The sequence below is a fragment of the Phocoena sinus genome, chromosome 13 (genome assembly GCF_008692025.1).
Source record: "Phocoena sinus isolate mPhoSin1 chromosome 13, mPhoSin1.pri, whole genome shotgun sequence".
Classification (NCBI taxonomy): domain Eukaryota; kingdom Metazoa; phylum Chordata; class Mammalia; order Artiodactyla; family Phocoenidae; genus Phocoena; species Phocoena sinus.
The window spans coordinates 15,418,789-15,435,010 of record NC_045775.1 but is presented as its reverse complement, the minus strand read 5'-3'; positions in this window follow the sequence as shown (position 1 = coordinate 15,435,010).

Sequence of the window (16,222 nt, the reverse complement as noted above, 5' to 3'; positions counted from 1 at the left end):
CAGACCGGCAACGGGAAGCTGGGCCACACTGTGCAGCCCCACCCCGGGCAGGAGTACAATACAACGCAGGGCAGGGTAGAGGTGGGTGACCCCAGCTGGGACCCAGGTATCCTTCTTCCTCTGGGGAGACTGAGCTTTCACGACACGGCTCAGCGCCTGGTGAGGCAAACAATGGAGGCTCCTGGCAGCCTGCAGAGAACAGGGTGTGGTACCTCGGGCACCAGTGTCCCTCTGTGACGAAGCTTGAATTGGAAGGACCACAAGGCGATGGAGGCTCGTAAGGGGTGGGGCGTATCTCCAGCAGCAGCTACACTTGTTTTCGGTTCTGTGCTAGACACTGTACTAGGTACTTCACTTGCATTATTCATTCAACACACGTTACTGGAGGCCAACTAAGCACCAGGGGTATGGCAGTGAGCGCTGTCAACATGAGCCCTCTGTCTTCTCACTTATTTCTCCCCCCCAGTCACATGAGCCAGCGTCATTATCCCCACTGTACAAAGGAAGAAACTGGAGCTCAGAGAGATGAGTCGGCCCAAGGGCAAGCAGGGGGGACACAGCAGAGATGGTCCCCCAGCCCACGCAATGCCAGACAGTCCTGAGTGTGTCTCCACTTCCTACCCTCCAGGGCCTGTCAGCCCCACCCCAGCTTCCAAGGCTCCAGGGACCCTCCTCTGAAACTCTGAGGATTTCAGGCTCCTTGTGGGCTGTTTCCCTGCAGTTTCTGTGGAGACGTGAGTTGTAGCAAGATCATAACACAGAGGACGCCCCCCCCAGAAAAGTATGCCACCTCGCAGTATCTAACCTGGACCCCTAGCCCAGGTGCTCTTCGAGGATATTATTATGTGCTTTATTGGGGGGTGTGGGAGTCGGGGAGCTGTGTTATACATTTTCCTAGTTGTTGATGGTGGAGGACCCATTTTACAGATGAGGTAACTGAAACCAGCATCACACAAGTAGGCAGAGCTGGGGCCAGAGCCTGGGGTCCCTGCTCCCAGCTCAGTGTTCACTTCAGGACACCGGGCAACCAGCCAGGTGGACCTGTGCCCCCTCCTTTCTCTCATTCCAGCCCCTCTAGGACTCAGCAGGCCTGAACTGCTTCAAGGTCTCCCCTCAGGGCCGTGGTACACCTCCCTCCGCAAAGGGAATGGCCCTGAGAAGGGCTATCCAGAGCTGGGGCTGAGGCAGATTCTGGGGCTCCGGCTCTCTCAGAACCCCCTCTGGTGGGTGCAAGGGGTCCCTGCCCAGAGCACATACCCTGAAGGGTGCCTGCTCCTGCCTCAACTGCCCCAGAGAAAGGGCCCCCTTCCCCCTCCCTCCCTGATCCCATGCCTCAGAAATCAAAGGGGGAAAATACCTCCAGCTGGGAGCCATTCTGAAAACAGTTCTATTTTCTGCTCTTTTCCTGTTCAGAATAAACAGCAACATAAAATTTGAACAGAAGGATGGGAGTGATTTCCACGTGGCCTCCTCACTGGTGAGATAAGAAATAATTAATTGCCTGGATACTGTGAAGGGCTTGTCCCGGAGCAGAAACTACCTACTTTCTCACAGAGACTTGCCCCCAGCAGATGCCACCCTCGCTGTCCGCACTGTCTGGCCCGTTCTAGCTGGGTCAAGGGCAGTGTGCATTGGGGGCTGGGGGCCCCCAGCATTTCCACAGCACAGCCAGTCCCTGACCTGTCTCAGAGGTCCCCCCAAACCCGGGGTCTGGTCTGCCCCCGGGCCCAGGCCAGGTAGGAGCATCTCCTCATTCTGGCAACTACGGTCCCACCGGCTCCTACACTCCACCCACAACTGGAGACAGCTTCTTGAAAACATATTTTATCAAGTCCCCTCTGGGCAGCTAAAAACCCTCAAGATGAAGTTCAGACTCCTTAACATGGCCTAAAGAGGCCCTTCATGACCGGGGTCCGTATAGCTTCCAACCTCAACCTTTGGCTCTCCACACGCCGGCTGCTGTCCCTTCATGCAGGCCGTTCCCTCTGCCTGGACTGTCCTCGGACCTGGCCTGCCCTGGAGGTCTCTCCCAGGTACTCCCGGGATGCTTGTGCACTTGTCAGTGCCTGGAAGTGTAACACACTAGATTGCAATCGTGGGTGTTCACACCGTAACACAGCAGCAACTCACCAGTGTTCTATTTACAACACATGGAAGCTTCGTGGTTATGTTACAAGAAAAATGCCCTTCTGAGGCCCACAGGTTTGGTTTGTTTGAGGGGAAGGACATGTTTGATGCCCCTCTGGGTCCCTAGCACCTAGCATAGCATCTGGAAGTGAGGAGGTACTCAGTAAAAGTTTGTTGATTGAAAAAATAAGAGAATGAATGAATAACAGAATAGGTGTTCAGAAAATGATTGAAAAATTAAAAGGATGAATGAACGAAAGTCCCATACACCTGAAATATCAGTCCCTTAACGTCTTCTTCTGTCCGAGCTAGATTCATGGGTGGGATGGGTTCCGTTTCTTCAGAAGCACTAAAGTATCACTGGACTGTAAAGGGGATTCTTCAAAAGAATAAAACTGCATGTGGTTAGAAGGAATTCTTCCATGAGCTCATGGAGTGAATCAAGTCACAAAAGATGGCTGTCCCCTCGTCCACTGAGGAAGCTGAGCTCACTTAACTGGAACTGGCTTTGCTCTGTTGAGTGGAGTTTGCAGGTTCAGGCTTGGAGTCGGGGTGCTCAGCATCACAGAGGAGACATGGGGCCTTTCCCCCCTTCCCCACACCACTCAGACTGTCAGACCAAGACACCTGTATCTTCATCCAGCCCTGCGCCTCGCCAGCTCCACCAGGACATCGAAGCTTGCCTCCCAGGCCACCTCCTCTAGGAAGCCTTCCCTGATGCCTGGATGGAAACGTCCAAGTCTCCCTCCCCAAACTCCCTTCTGGCTTTTAAGACTAGGTTGTGGGTGCCCCATGCCCCCACTAGGACCACACTGCTGGAGGGAGGACTGTCCCCTTCACTTCTGTGGCTGCAGTGGAACACAACACAGGTCTGGTGCCAGAGGAAGTGAAATTCACCAAGGGAACTGCTGTACACACCCTCTGCAGAAGGCTTAATAGATGTTATGTCTATAAAAAATGCTCCATGGTTAAGTAAATATGGGAGATGCTGGGTTAAGTCAGGTTTAGGTGCCTTTAAAGGGGAACTTCTCAGAACATGTGTTGATATGAGTTTTGGGTCTCCAAGAGTAGACCAGTATATGCAGTGTTTCTTTTGTTTGTTTGTTTGTTTGTTTGCAGTACGTGGGCCTCTCACTGTTGTGGCCTCTCCCGTTGCAGAGCACAGGCTCCGGACGCACAGGATCAGCGGCCATGGCTCACGGGCCCAGGCGCTCCGCGGCATGTGGGATCTTCCTGGACCGGGGCACGAACCCGTGTCCCCTGCATCGGCAGGCAGACTCTCAGCCACTGCGCCACCAGGGAAGCCCAGTGTTTCTTGAACTTATCTGACTATGGACCTTTTGGTTCGAGTAATGCCTGTTCCATGGAACACACTTTGAGAAATGTTAGAGAATGCGGTCAGATCTAGATATATTTTAACAGCCCCCTCATTTTATAGAGAAGGAGTCAAGCCCCAGAGATGAACTAGCAGAGTCAGGACAGATCCCAGGATATTCCCCATCTCACCTTGACCTCAGATACGTCACCTAGGGTAAGAATTAGTCCTGAGCTTCAGGCCAAGGGGATCAAGGCCGCAATGTGACCTTGGAAAAGTCTGGGCTCAGTTTGACCTGCCCAGTTCCTGGTATCTCCCAGGCAAGGCTAGAGGCACAGTCTGAGTCCCTAAATGGGGGCTGCAGGGGTCTGGTGGAGACGTCGGAAGTCTACTGGTCTTGTTTGATAGGATGGTGGCAGAAACCTAAATGCTGCTTGGGCCGCTGCCTAGGCCATCCCAGGAGAGCTATGAGGGGGCTTGGCTGTCCTGAAGGTCTCCTCCTTTCCAGGGTTCTTGAGAGGCTGCCCAAGGATAGACTATCCTTTAGTAACTGGTGAGACGTTTGTCTTTTCAGTGTACCGACACCTCCCAGCTTTCTGCCGGCCTCTACCACGGAAGTCTCTAAGGCTCATTCTCAGAAGGCGCACAGGCAGGAGGTGACTATTTCCCGCGGTCAGCACGGGCAGCCCAGATGCCCAACAGCAGAGGGTGGTCGAGCCAATCTTAGGTCGATGCCATGAAATCCTACATATGAGAGGCTGGGGAGAGGGGGCCCAACAGAAGAAAGGTGGGCATCCTCCCACCACCACCAGGGAGCCGCGCGCCGTGCTTAAGCATAGACGTTCTAGCTGACACCTCTAGGCTGAGTGGCCATAGGCAAATTCTAGACCCTTTTGAGCCTTGGTTTCTGCATGGATGCAGTGGGATGGTAACACAGTACCCACTTCACAGGGCTGTTAGGAGGACTGAGCCAATTAATCCCTCGGAACATCACCTGCCGTGCTTACCATTGTCAAGAAGCAGCTCCAGGGCGGGGTCAGGCTCCAGTCCTGTGTGACGTGTGCCTGCGTTCTTCAATCTCCCCATTTCTCAGTTTCCTTAGCTAGAAAACAGAACCGATATGGCACCTGTAGAGTAACTGTTGGGTTTAAGCAAGCTGATTCATGAAAAGTACTTGGAGGTGTGGACGCCATGTAATACGCACTCAAACATGCTATCATTTTATCAGTGACACAGGGAAATGAGGATATAAAATATTATGAAGTGAAAAAAAAATCAGGCTGCAAACTGGCCTGGGCTTTGTTTTCCAATTGCAGTAGCTTCCCAGGTTGAGGGGAGGCTGGGCAGGGGGTGGGCTGTGCAGACCTACCCTCACAGGCCTGGAGCCTCTATCCTCAAAAGGCATGTGTCCTGGGATGCCCTCCTTACAGGGGGTGAGTTCCCGATCCATCTGCAACTCTGCACCTCCCCAAGGTGTGGGAAAGGCTTCTGGTCATTAAAAGATTTCACAACAAAGTCCCAGGAGCCTGACCATCGATCCCAAAGACCCTTCGCCATGTTCCCCAGGGTGCTGAGGGGTCTAAACAGGACCCCTGGTTTCCTGCCCCAAAGAGGATCCAGATGAGCCCCAGCCCAATTAATTCTTGACACTCTAATGTGTATATGCTAATTCTAACTTTCCAGGGAGGGGCTTCAGTAAAGATCAGAAGTCAGGCTCATATGTCCTGGTTCTTTTTTTCTGTAAAGTTTTGAAATAAAACACATACACACACTCAACTTTAAGATCTCGCATTTTCTCTGTCCCCAGCTGCACGTGCAACCTTGAAGAACTCCTACTCTCCCTGAATTATGTCGGATTTGATAGTTAGCAGAGGTTTTTATGAGCACGTTTTATAGTCATCCTTCAAAACAACCACATGAAATGGGTCAGGGGCTTATTCTCTTTAGCAGACAGAAGGGTTGAGTCACTCACAAGATGCTGATATGCTTTAAATGTGTGGAGAGAGATACATATACACACGTAGATATCAGTCAAGCTATAATTATCCCCAATAATCGGGGAGGGGGGAGGTATTTTTAGAATAAGCTAACTTTTTTGAAAACTTACTACGTACCAGAGTCTATTCCAATCATTTAATAAACACACCTCATGTGATTCTCAAGGCAACTATAGAAGGTAGATAATATTGATTTTTACCAAGTGAGGAAACCTAATTCAGAAAGGTTAAGTGACTGGCCCAAGGTCACAGGAAACAGAGGGGTTTTCCTGGCTCTGAAAACATGTATTATCAATTGCATCGTCCTGTCTTATCATGAAATGGAATCCTTTTAAAACCCCTACACTTTCTCTGAGCAAATAACATGACTGTCCTGGCTATGGGCTTGAGGGACAGTGGCGTCCTCAGTGACGAAGGTCAGCCTCTAAGAATCTCCCATAATACTTCTCCCAGGGAAAGAGAATGGGCTCTGGAGCAGGCCAATCTGGACCCAAACTCCAGGTCTGCCATTCACTAGCTGTGCCCTCTCACTGGGCTTCCAGGGGCCTTTTCCTGGCCTGAGTCCCCAAGCAGAGTATTTGGATTCAGATCTGCTGGGTGATGCAGCGCCCAGATGCGCCCTGCGGAGGCTTCCTGCATCTGGTTCCCACCACACTTCCTCTGAGACGAGAGCTGACGCTCGATAGCTTCCCTCAGCCTGTGGCTGTCTGGCCCAGGTGAATTTGGCCTGAGGTGTAAATCCTGAAGCGGGATTACTGAGAGAGCCAGAGTCCGATAGGTCAGAACATCTTCATTTAAACAGACCAAAAGGTCCCAGTGCCCACGTGACCAACTGCCTGGGGGGCGCATCTGCTAAGAGCTCTTGCTCCTGCCAAGTCCTCAGCCCTGGCACTCACTCCCCACCGAGGAAGGCGGTGTCCGGGAGCTGGCACCGCTGACCCACCCGAGGTCTCACAGAGAGGCTGCAGGACAGCAGGGAAACAGAATGTTCTCCTCGCCCTAAGGCCCCCTGACCCTCGTGTCCTATATGGAGAATGTCCGCTTTGTCCTGTGGAAAGTCCCCAAGTGGCTGGACTAACAAGTGACTCCAGCTGGAGCGCTCTGCTAACTCTGGCCACATTTCCTATATTTCCGTTCCTGGGATCCATCCTTTGCCCCTTCCAGATCTGAAAGTGACCTCCTGGGCCTCCTGGGAATGCAACTGCTCTCCCGCTACCGCTCAGATCTGGGGCTGCTCCTTCCTGGGGAGGGGTCAGCCAGCCATCCACTGTCCACCCCGAGCCCTCCCGCGTCCACTACCTTTCCTGTCCCAGCTGTGAGCCTCCCTGGGGGCTGGTTTAGAATGAAGACAATTGCCTTAGATAAAGAAGCACCAGCCTCCTCCCCTTGTGGCTAAAATGATCAGAAACTGAACCTGTATTGCTGACCTCAGCCGCCTCCGGGCACTGGTCCCTCTGGGAGCCTGTGCTGTCCCCATACTCAGGCCTGCGTGCCAGCCCTGGACAAGGCAGGCTCCTTCTAAAAGAGCTACTGCACTGCCTGCTTTTTCTGGCTCCACTTCAGATACACATAGATCATGGGGTCCAGGTAGCCAGGGGCTGCTAGCGTGTCTCCCAGGAGGAGTGGAAGCTCCATCGTGGCCTGCACTGCCATTGCCAAGGCCACAGCCACCATGCGATTCCTCCCTGGAGACGCACAGCAGATGTCTTTGCCTCCCTCCCCTTCTGACTGCTTCACAACCATCTCCACGCCGGCTTCCTCCTCACTCACTGAAGTTTCTCAGTTACTTGCATTCTTGCTGTTGGATAGATCCCAGCTCCTGTATTATTCCATTGCATCCAAAATGCTTCAAGGAAGGAATGTCATAGCCTCCCCCCCATTTTTTTAACCCCCTAGAAAGATGTGTTCAGGGGTAAGTCCCCAACAAGTAATATTTGATGAGCGTGTTGGTGGAGAGCTTGGAAGTGTCCCTGCATCCTTTTGTCCCTGCAGCAGACACTGGAAGAGACACAGCACAGGCACCAGGCAGAAGCAGAGACCACACCCTGCAGGGCACAAAACCTCTCCCTCACGTCATCAACCAGAAGCTTCTCAAGGCTCCCATGTGGCAGGTAGGGCAGGAGTTTTGCAAAAGGGGTGACCCAAGGCCGGGTCAGGGAGGTGACTTGCTCCACTTACACGAGACCAGGACTAATTCCCAAGCCCTTGACCTCCCGCTGAAGGGCTTTGAGTCAGCTCTCCTGGCCCCAAGTGGCCCAGCTCACAGAAGTTAGGATGGGAGCAGGGTGGGGGACACAGAAAGCAAAAGCACCAGTCCCCTCACAGGGTCCAGCGGTACACCTCCCTGGAGAGGCCCGCCTTTCCCTTCTGTCAACCAAAATGATCCTGGAGAAGCCACGAGATGTTTCTGAGCAAAGAAGTGACTCAGTCAGATTCCTTAACAGCCGAGGGAGCTGTGGCCCCTGTTTCTGCCATTCTCCGCCACTACCCTCAGATGCCCTGCGTGCACCTTCTCCTCTGCACCGCTCGCCGTCAGTGAGGGGGGCTGAAACCAGAAGCAGCCTGAGTCATGGGCAGCGCAAAGGCAGGACAGCTGCCAGGAGGAGAGAGTGCTTGGCCCTGGCCGAACCCCCTCAGTCTGTGGGAATCGCTCTGTCCCTGCAGACGGGCTTCCCAAGGGAGATGGCTCCAGGCCCAAGGTCACACAGCTACTTAGGTGTCAGAGCCGGAACTCAGGTCTCTCTCTTACACCAAAGGCCGCCCTCTTGCCATACACCTTGTCCTCTTATTACCTGTACTGAAGTTTTGACCTTGCTCTGTTGGCTGGTTCCTCAAGGACATCTCATGCACATCTGATCTATCCCAGGGACTAGGGGCCCCTTGGCAGGAGGGTGAACAGCATCTCAAAGTGGAGTGAACAGCCAACTCCTGGCTCCGGGAGGTGAGATTAGGATCAGAGTTATTCCACTGGCAGCAGGGGAGATCAGACTTGGCCTCCTCTGTAAGCAGGAGTTGTGTAAGAAGCAGTTGGTCACAGCCTCACCACTGGGGTTGCTGACTACTCGCCGTGGGGCAGCGATGGGGTGGGCTTTGTCCAAACGCTGTCTCATCAAGCCTTGCCCCTTCCCCGTGGGATAGGAAGAGCCTCTCATTCAGGGTTTAAAACTCCCTTATGGTAGGAAAAACGAGGCTTTCTCTGCATCTGGGGAAGGGGCTCTGCAAAGAGGCCAGGACAGCACTGGCCCAGAATAAAAGGACTGGTGTCAGCAAAATCGAGGCAGGTTTAACTCCTCCCTTTAGGAATGCTTTGAAACCTGATCTCTCCTCACTACAGAAAGACGTGACTTTGACATTTCAAGTCACTGCCGCTCAGATTTCCCGGGACGGCTGCCTTGGGAGGCACCTACCAGCTTCCGCAGGAGCATCTTCTTATCAATGCAGCGGCTACTGACAGTGACACGGGACTTGGGTCTGGGCTCCGGGGAGAAAGACAGGGGCCTGGGCTTCTGTCTTGGGTGGGATAGAACCAGATAGGCTCCAGCCCTGGTGGAGTCTGATGCTGCTGGTCCCTGGGGAGGACATCAGGTCCTGGTCCCCCCAGGAGAGCGCCTGAGGGGTGGAGGTAGAGAAAAGCCTTGGCAGGGTCCTGGCCAGGTCCTCAGGGAGCTCATCAAGGAATAAGTGTATCACCTAAAAAGGAAATTGGCAGAAGGGGTGGGGAGCAGAAAGGGCAGGAGTGTCTCCATCCTATTGATACTCGGAAAGGTTCTGACAGGAGGAAAAAAGGAAGAAGACAAAGGCAAGTGAGTGGCCAGCATGGCAGGAGTGGGACTAGGGGGAAGGGTGGAAGTGGCTCTTGGCCATGTGGTGACTCACAGATACAGAGCCCTCCAAGCACAGGGAGAGTCCAGAGCTGTGACCTGTGGTGCCAGGGGGCCTCAGAGCCCCAGGGCTCAGATGAGGAAGAGGAAGCCTGTTCCCATCTGCCGATCGGCAAACTTTCACCAGATGCCCTGTCTGCAGCTGGGCCCCTGGCCTAGGACCTGGCACCAGCCCCTGCCTCTGGACTGACAGATGGTGGCAGTCACGTGGCTAAGGGGGGTCCTATAGCTCTGGAAATGGAAGGGCTTTCTTCTAGGGCTCGGCAGCCCCTCCACGGAGGGCTCCCCGGGTCTTAGAGCGCATGAAGGTGAGGCTGGGGGAGAAAGGCGGCACTGACTGTGCCCACCCACTCCAGGGACACTTGTCTCCCTCCATTCTCTTCCTCCACTTTCTCTCCTGCCAAGTCCAAACTCAACCCAACTCATTGGCCAACCCAACTCAATGGCCAAAGAATGAGGACAGCTCCTTCTCCCCTGGGGCCTGCTCACAGCTGAGATCACACCTGGGGACCCTTTTGCCAAGACAGCATACTTTGTTAGCTATAGCAATCAACAAAGGGGGTCAGGCAGGGCCCTTTCTCTGTGGCATCTGCTTAGATGGCCCAACATGCTAGGGTCTGCCAGGGACACAGCCAGACAGAGGCTCCCCCGACTCGCAATGAGGGATTGGTATGTCATCATTTACCATCTGGAGAGCTCCGCCCTGTGTCCCCGCCAGGCCCATAATGGGAGCTGCTGGTTGGCTTACTTCTCTGGTTCTGTCCAAGCAGCTGAAGGGGAGGGAAAGGCTGTTTTCATAAAAGATGGCATTGACTCTGTTCTTAAAAAGGGCTAAACCCCAATTCTGAAATGAGTCACTGTGGGAATGATTTGAAATGTGATATTTGTCTTCTCATCACTTCTTTGCTTTCTGGAATTTCAAAGTTGAGTCTGGTGATGGAAGTAGGTAAAGATGTAACAAAGTAAGTTTGTAAGATGTTCTTACTTTTCCCTCTCATTCGCTTACTCATTCCCAAGGAGCGTGTGGTGCAAAGGAAAGTTTGAGGGATCCGCAGCCAGATGACCTGGATCAGCGTCCCACGTCAACACAACCCGGAGGATGTAGTCCTCCTGGGGGCCCCCGCAGGGATGCCCAACCCTTTCTGCGGCTTCTAACCGAGCCCGAGCACAGGCAGGGAAAAGGAGGGCAGGATGGCCTGGCTGAGGATGTTGGCCTGTCGTGTTAGATCTCGCCAGGACGTACCTCCGAGAAGCCAGCGCAGCTTCTCAGAACATTCCAACCAGCTGGGCTGGGGGTGGTGTGGGTGGAGAGCGGCCTCGTCCTCCAAGCTCTGTCTGCGGGGGCTGTTTGATGCTTCCTTAAATAGGCATCAAATTTTGAAAGATCCCTTAGGAAAGTGTTTCCGTCTAAAATAGAAACTGCTTAATATTATTTTCAGCTTTCCAAGAAGGAGCCCCAGATCCCTGCAGGAGCCCCTTATCCAAGGAAGATGAGGGAAAGTTTGGGAAAGCAGAGACCCAGAGAGTTTGAGGTTATTCGTCTACTTTTAGAATCACAGACCCCCCAGGTTAGAAGGACCCCCACCCTCATTTGTGACAGTCCTCAGCCTCCAGGCAAGAGCAACCTTAGCAGCGGAGGAGAAGGGCCTGTTCCCTATCCAGTACATTCAGTTGGGCGCCCGTGATCTGGGGGCTGCTGCCGCCTGTTACGGGATGAGTGTGGATGCACTCTCGCTGTCTGAAACTTTGCCTGCAGCAGGTTCAAATCCTCCTGCCTCGCCACCGATGCCTCCTCATTCCTCTGCAGGGATACACTGGCAATTCCCTGCCTCACCTCCACCAACCCGCAAACCCACAGTGCCAGGCAGATAGCAGGTGCTTAATCACCACTTGCTGACCTAAACCAGCCCAGGCACCAACGAGGCCGCCGGCTGCAAAGCCTCTCCTTGCACTTACCAGCTGGTCCTCACTTCTGAATCACCTGTAGCTGGTTAGCACTCTCGGCCACTTCAAATCTTTGCCCCACCATCATCTCCAGGACCTCTGCCACCAGCAGGACACAGAACCAACTCCAGGGACCGCAGAAACCTGGTCAATTTCAAGAAGGAGAGGCCTCCATCTGGGGACCCCCATGGAGGGCATGTTGGGCCTCCAGGCAGAGGAAACCTGAGGACACCTTCCCACACTACCTCTCCTGCACAACCCATATCCGAGTCCACTTCCACAAGGCGGTCTGGTGTGCACGCATCTAGGACACCTGCACAGCCCTGGCCTTTCCGACAGAGCTGTGCAGGGGATCCAGCCCAGTGAGATTCCAGCTCCAGCGCTCCCAGTGCTACTGTTGGCACACATGAGACGGCCACAGGAGTCACATGGCCTGCGGGTGCGGGGGAGCAGAGAGCATCACAGCCTCTAGAACTTCAAGCAGTAAAGAAGCATGTACTGGGACTTCCCTGGTGGTGCAGTGGTTAAGAATCCACCTGCCAATGCAGGGGACACGGGTTCGAACCCTGGTCCGGGAAGATCCCACATGCCGCGGAGCAACTAAGCCCGTGCGCCACAACTGCTGAGCCTGCGCTCTAGAGCCTGTGAGCCACAACTGCTGAGCCTGCGTGCTACAACTACCAAACCCCGCGTGCCTAGAGCCCGTGTTCCACAACAAGAGAAGCCACCGCAATGAGAAGCCCGCGCACCGCAACAGAGAGTAGCCCCTGCTTGCCAAAACTAGAGAAAACCCACATGCAGCAATGAAGACCCAAAAGTAAATAAGTAAGTCAGTAAGTATAAATAAATAAATAAATAAATAAATAAACTCTAGTAAAAAAAAAAAAAAGCATGTACTTGCACTGAGTCTGGGCTGAGGCCCCCTAGCTACCTTCCCAGCCTGAGAGAGTTGCTGAGTGCAGTAGGGCCCATGAGGATCCTGTTGTAGAGGCAGGTAAGGGATGATGGGACTTGGGAGTAGGGTGGTTGAATCCCTCTAGTGAGAAGTGGCCAGGTCCAGAACGCATTTAGGAGGTAAGGTGAATAGAATTTGCTGATGGATTAGATTTTGAGAATGAGGGATTGTAGTGGGTTAAATAGCACCCTCCAAAACTCATCTCTACCAGGAACCTCAGAATGCGACCTTACTTAGAATAGGATCTTTGCAGATGTAATTAAAGTGCAGCCATACTTGATTAGGATAGGCCATAAGTCTCCTCATGGTCTTCTGGCGTCTCTTCAGAATTCAAGGTAGAAAGAAGCAGGAAGGAAGAAGAGTCAGGTCAGCCCCATCTGCTGTTGTTGTTTTTAATCAGGAGAGCTGAAGCCCTTCCAGGAGCCTCCAACACACTCCCCTTATGTTCACTGGCCAGAATTGCCTCACATGGCCACCCCTAGCTGCCCCACCCAGAGGCTAAGAAAATGAGGTGCTGCCTTGTTAGCCTTGAGAGCTGAGTGGGAAAAAGGATGGGGACAGTTGCCGGGTCATCCATCCAACAGTCTGCCACAGGATAATCGTGACCTCGAGCCTTCTATCTGTATATGCTGGCTGCCTTTTAGAATCCCACATTCCCCAGCTCTGCCAAATTACCCCACCTTGCAAGGTGGGAAGACCAGACGTTACTTATTCCCATTTTACAGGTGAGGAAACTGAGGCCCAGAGCTCAAAAAGGATTTGTCCAGAGTCACAAAAAGTCCATGACTGAGCCAGCCGTCGAGCTTGGTTTCCTGGTTTCCAGCTCTGCCTTACAGCACACCCAATAAAATGTATGAACCAGATCACCTTCAGACAGGTCACTGTTTCTGGCATATAACCTTGCAGGGAGACCGGCATGATCGTGGGCGAGCTCCTAACCGCCTTTTAACAGAAGCTCTGCAGTCCTGCTCCCTTCAACAGAGGGTATAGTCAAAGCATTTCCTGCCGCTTGATAGGCTAATTGCTTAATTGAATTAGTGCAGATTCCTGATGTCTCTGAGAGTTGAGTTCTCTACAAAATAGGCTGACTTGGCAGGTCCAATAGGCCGAGGCAGGGGAGGCAGCAGCAAAGAACACATGTATCAATACCCTCTGCCTGGGCTGCTGGAGGCCTTCGCTCAGGTCGTACTTGTATGTGCTCTTGGCTGGCAGGGTGCGCACAAAGGGTGCGGTTGGTGCCAATGCCCAACTGGTCTAAGCTACTCACACGTGTTGCCTGGCTAAGTCGAGCAAGGAGCTCAGAGGCGGACAGGGTGGTAAGAGGGCCATGGCTCCTGTTCAGCCTGCGTGAGCACAGCACCCGGGCCTCTTTCTCCCCTATCCAGCCTCCAGCCCAGCATGGCCAGCAAAGCTTCCCTGTGTTAGGACAAGAAAGGATGCAGGACAAAGGGGACTGAGAATCTATTCTCTAAGTGTCTGCAGGGAACATGGTGCCTTGCCCTGGCTCTACCAGGAACAAGAAGTGGCTTATCTGTTCATGGCGTTGTGCAAAGACTGGCTGATTTGCACCCTATCGGACCATCCTGACATTGACTTTGGGCTTGAGTTCAGGTGAAAAGAAAAATATCCCTAGAGGTGAATTTGGGTGACACATTGTTATGTGTTAACCAATTCCTGTGTCCTGGGTGCATAGTAGGACCACATTTCCCACCCTCCTTTGCAATTAGGCGTGGCCTATGCAACTACATTCTGACCAATGGCATTACGTGTTTACCACTGACATGCGGGGTTGCCTGTTCCAGCAGTAAGCTCATCCTGAGTTAACAGCTGTGACACTGGCATTTATCCTGCTTTCTGGTAGGCAGCATGCAGTGGAGGCTTTGGGATGCGGTATAGCTGGATATTTCTTGATCCTGCCACTTACTAGCTGTGTGACCTCAGGCAAGTTACTTAACCTCTCTGAACCTGTTTACCCATTTGAAAAAAGAGAATAATCTACCTACTCACAAAGTGGTTGTAAGAACTCAGGTGATAAATATAAAGTTCTTAGCACAGGGCCTGGCACGCAGACAAGCATATGAACAGTAACTGCTATCATTTTACTGAATTGAAAATAGTGTAAAAGATTAATTATTTTAAAACTTTCATCCCACTATTTAAAATTGTATGATTTCTTTCATAAATACAGTAGTCCCTTCTTATCCACAGTTTCACTTTCCACAGTTTCCGTTACCCGTAGTCAACCATAGTCCAAAAATATTAAATGGAAAATTCCCAAAATAAACAATTCTTAAGTTTTAAATTGTGCGCCATTCTGAGTAGAGTGATGAAATCTCTCACAGTCCCAGTCCGTCTGGCCAGGGACGTGAATCATCCCTTTGCCTAGCTTATCCTGCCAGTTAATCACTTAGCAGCCCTGTTGGTTATCAGACCAACTGTCAAGGTAACACAGTGCTGTTGTTTAAGCAACCCTTATTTGACTTAATAATGGCCCCAAAGCATAAGAGTAGTGATGCTGGCAATTCGAATATGCCAAAGAGAAGCCATAAGTGCTTCCTTTAAGTGAAAGGGGATGTTCTCAATAAAGAAAGAAAAAAAATCATATGCTGAGGGTGCTAATATCTATGGTAAGAACAAATCTTCTCTCTGTGAAACTGTGAAGAAAGAAAAAGAAATTTGTTCTAGGTTTGCTGTCACACCTCAGACTGCAAAAGTTACAGCCACAGTGTGTGATAAGTGCTTAGTTAAGATGGAAAAGGCATTAAATTTGTACAATAAGACATTTTGAGAGAGAGAGAGAGAACACATTCACATCACTCATTATTATTGCTGTTATAATTGTTCTATTTTATTATCATTGTTCTTAATCTCTTACTGTGCCTAATTTATAAATTAAACCTTACCATAGGTATGCGTGTATAGGAAATATACCCAAGAGTGTATATAGGGTTCGCTACTATCTGTGCAGATAAAAGGGGGAACTACTGTAGCATAAAAGGAAATTGAGACGACCAAAAGGAAAGCAGTCACTCCCATGGAATCCTGGACTAAGTTACCAGGCTGGGAATTCTATAATAAACTGATTTTGGAAACAGCTTGTCCTGAGTTGTCCAAAGAGGCAGACCAGGGAGGCTGGCTTCTAGCTGGATTGAGGGCAGCTGGACCCTGGCCGGCTCCACACTGCAGGTAGTGGGGCTGCTGGACACCGCAGTGGGTGGCCAGGGCCGCAGGGGCGGGCTCTTCTGGACAGGGCCAAGTCCACTCTCTGGACCGAATCCTCCTGGACTTGACTTCAGAACAGCTCTAGCTGGACACCCAGATTCGTCTCTCTAGCTGTGCGACCATGACGTCACTCTTTGTCATTTTAGCCATTCGGATAGGCATGTAGGGAAATCTCATTGTGTTTTAATTTGCACTTCCCAATGATGATGAACATCTCATTTACTTATTTTCCACGTCTATACCCTCTTCTCTGAAATGCCTCTTCACGTCTTTTACCCATTTTCTAATTGGAATTTTGTGGGGTTTTTTTACTGTTGAATTTTAGGAGCTCTTATATAGTCTAAATACTAGTCTTTTGTTGGATATATAGTTTACAAATATTTTCTCCCAGTTTGTAGTTTGCCTTTTCACCATCTTAATGGGTCTTTCATAGAGCAAACTTTTTAATTTTGATGAGGTTCACATTATCAGTTTTTCCTCTTAAGGATCATGCTTTTGCTGCCAAGTCTAAGAACTCTTTGCCTAGCCCTAGATCACAAAGATCTCTCCTATTTTTGTCTAAAAATCTTACAGTTTTACATATTACATTTAAGCTCACAATCCATTTTGAGTTAATTTTTGTATAAGGTGTGAGTTTTAAGTTGAGGTTCATTCTTTTGCTGATGGATATCCAATCACTCCTGCATCATTTGTTGAAAAGGCTACCCTTCATCCATTCGGTTACTTTTGCACCTTTGTCAGATAGCAACAGGGTATATATGTGTGGGTCTATATCTGGGTT